Source organism: Mus pahari, chromosome 3 (assembly GCF_900095145.1).
Source record: "Mus pahari chromosome 3, PAHARI_EIJ_v1.1, whole genome shotgun sequence".
Lineage (NCBI taxonomy): Eukaryota > Metazoa > Chordata > Mammalia > Rodentia > Muridae > Mus > Mus pahari.
The window spans coordinates 116,573,683-116,577,441 of record NC_034592.1 but is presented as its reverse complement, the minus strand read 5'-3'; positions in this window follow the sequence as shown (position 1 = coordinate 116,577,441).

Here is a 3,759-nt window from a genome sequence, read left to right as displayed (position 1 = left end):
CTGGCATGAGCATTAGTATCTAGGTTTGGTGGCTGATGATGGGATGGATTCCCGGATGGGGTAGTCTCTGGATAGTCCATCCTTTCATCTTAGCTTAGTGTGTTCTTATGTCAGCTCCCTTTCACAGCTGCCTAAAGAGTCAACATGATAATTCTTGTTAAATACTTCGACTAAGAAAGCACTGGGCACCAGCTGGCTAATTAAATGACTCGTACCCTTGCAGATGTGTCTGTCCCACAGGCTCAGGAGCAGATCCCACTAAAGATGGTTCAGATCAAACCACTTCTGGTTTGGGATTGTGAAGAGCAGAGTCCCTTTTGCAGTCCTTGAAAGGGTTCTTAAAGCTCTGATGAACTTGAATGGTTCAGACCGAAGGGAAGAGCAGGAAAGTTTCCGAAATGCTTCCTTTGCTAATATTTCCCCTTCCTACATCCCCGGCGTTTGCTGTGCTTGCGTCCCTACTTATGTCCTAACACTCACATATTTGAACTTATAAAATTTACAAGTCTAAAATAGTTACCAGACTGTACTCCCCCCTACCCCCCCCCACTCCCCTTCTTGCCTCACCCTCTGAGGGATTAGGTTATAAAAACGCATGAAGTCATCATTCCTGTTTACTGAATAATCCTGATGCTAAAATTCAGAAAAAGAAGACAAGAGAGGGGTCAGCAAAGAACATGTGGGAGAAGAATGGAGAGACATTGATTGGAAGAGAGACCCAACTAGCTAATTGATAGGTGGGTGAGTGGCTAACACAGAACGGCCCTATTGGCTATTACTACCTTTTAGTTGATTTTAAAATAAAATTTTGTTTTTAAAAATGGTGCTGGTGCTAGAACTTCCGGGTCAAAGTCTACTCAAAAGCTAGCCCAGTGAGCTAATGTAAATACAGAAGTACATAGTCTCTGAGATACTGAGTGGACTTCTGATGTTCTGATCTGGAACCTGCTCACCTTGGCCTGGCAACTTCACTCAGAGGGAGGTTCTGTGGAACTACTAGAGGTGGGAGCTGGTCGGGAGCTGTCATTCTCGGCTCTGTTCTCCAGCTCGCTGGCCACGGCGCCTTCTCCGTGATTCGTTTTCTCTTGAGAATACCTCCAAATGATGGCTCCTTCCAGAGTTCACATCCAGATTCTGGCCCTGGTAAAAAGCGTTTCCTGTTAACCTTTGAGGTGCTAACTGATTCTTGCTATTCCCAATCTCTGGGTTGCCTCATTGTCCCCTCTGTGACTCCTTACCTCCCACCCCTGACTCAAGTATCTTTGGTCAACGCTCTCTGTTTGAAGTATTAGAATGTCTTGTTTTCCTAACTGGACCCTCACAGATACTGACCCACCCTGAGCAGTACTTTCTTATTTGTGACCCATAATAGAAATGAACAACCTAGTTCCACTGACATCACACTCATACTGAAAATGTGTCATTTACCTGAATTAGGAACCAGTGTTATGACAGGCACATCCGCTTTGATTTTTCCCACCAGGTAACATGCTTTTGATAAAGAAGGGGTGCATCCACTTGCTCACTTAAATATTTTCATACAAGAGCCAAGTCAACTGCTTAGGTGAAGCCACGTTCTTTTACATTCTAGGATTCTTAACCATATTGCTTTCTATACATTGCACCTTGGAAACTCTGCTTTGTGTTAAGGCATACATTGCCCTGTCTGCTAAGTAGACACGGGGCATGTGGAAACAAAACGCACTGATCAGTTGAAGAAGTGACTCTCACTACAGGATTTAACAAAACACTCGCCTTTATAAAACTAATGGTTCTTCTCTGATAGGCTTTGTACTGGAGCTCAGGACCACCAAGCACCTCCCAGCCATCAGCTCCTGTCACCCACTTTATTTGCTTCTACAACATCACTTCGGATGCTGGATCTAGAATCTGGGTCTGTCAAGTTGTGCCATGCTGCCCGCAGGGTCCTGCTCCTCAGCAGGGAAGATGGGACCCAGCAGTCAGAGAGGATTTGTTTGCGCCGTGGCTTTATTGCAGCTGCAGACTTAGCACATATGAAAAGGTTTTCTGTCCTCAGTTTCTGGATAAAGCGCATTGCGTCATCAGGAATTCCTGTCCTCTAACACACAGTGACCAACACGCCTTAATAAGCATTTGCCTTTTTATTTTCAGGTCAATAACGTAATGCTGCTTTCTGTTTATTATACAAGCAGGTTTTTTTAATTTTCTTTTTTTTTCAAGCAGAAGGAAAGACATAAAGTAATAATTCTAACCCTCTGACTCTGGGATATCCTTAGCACATGAACCAAGTAGGCTGAACTCTAGCTGTCAGGGCAATGTATGCCTTAACAGGAGATAGTTCCCCGAGCACAACATCTGGCAATAGAGCTTGTTGTCAAGGGAAGGAACTTGTGTATCTTTCCATGAGGTAGATACTCTTGGAGAAGGCAGGAAATTGGCTCCATGCAAAGTCAAGGACAGCATCCTCTTAGTAACAGAGGGGTCAAGAGCCAAAAGTTCAAGCTTATCATTCTTTGGTTTAAAAACACTAACATCAGAAGCTGAAAGACACTGATGCAGCAAACAGGATGAAGCCTGTCTCAGATACAAGATCTGTGTCCAACCTGCAGACCACTGCAGAACCTTATGTCCCCAATAAATGCTTTAGAGATAGAGGGAGATGAAGTAGAGGGAGGTTTGGGCTATAAGGTATAGGTCTACTGAGCAGAAAGATCTAGCTAGCTCCAGGGCTAGCCTGAAGGAGTTGCTCATTAGTGTACATGGCTCCTAATTTCAAAGTTAACCTTATTTCTTTAAAGGGCTTAGGTATCACAGGCCATGAACACTCCCTTCCAGGAACAGTAGCCCCAGACCTCTTTGAAATGCCATAAGCTGGAGCAGGATATTTTGGCCCTCAGTTCTTCATATGGGTGGAGGAGCCTTTAGCCACACAGTGACAAACAAATAAAGCAGATGGATTTTCTCCAGGGAACGAGGAGCTGCCCAATGCCAAAGACATTCCCTAGCATTTAGAAAACATTGTGTTGCTCTCATTGAAAACTAGGTGTGTACTTACAAATTGGCTTCCACAGTAGTAAGGAGGCCTCTGGAACACAGAGATTATGTGATACAGATCATGTGTGATACAGGCTTTCAAAATGTTCTTCCCTAAATTTGACTTTGAATCCATAAATTTCAGGTTAGTGAAATAGCAATATCATTATGGAGATACTTTCATATACCAATGGCAAAATGCACAAGCAAAAGCTAGGCACTCTGCACACAGACTGGGTGTCCAGGAGGAGCATGATGGTGTAAGCAGGCAGGCGGCGCATGCATGAGTAGTTTGAGAATGTGTATTGTATATGCTTGAGAAGTAGTGACTGTGAAGCACAGGTATAAGGTGAGATCTAGGACTGTCCCCCCAAAGCAGACTTCTTGGTAGCTTCTAGAACATTCTAGTGCAGGTTCTGTACTCTTACCATTGTAAAATATACATCTTCTCAATTAATGTTCTGCCAGGGTCCTTGCATGCAGGGTCTCATCAAGTCCACCATCTGGAACTGATGGCCAGTAGGCGACCTTATTGCAAATTTGGACAGGTTCTCATAAAAACTCAGAACTGTTTCAGAGAGAGAGAGAGAGAGAAAGAGAGACAGACAGACAGACAGACAGACAGACAGACAGACAGACAGTGAGATAACATTGATTCTTCATTGTTGCTGGAATTTCCAGCCTCAATAAGCCTGTATAAAGACCACAAATCCAGATATTATAATTATAAGCTATCTGCCAAGA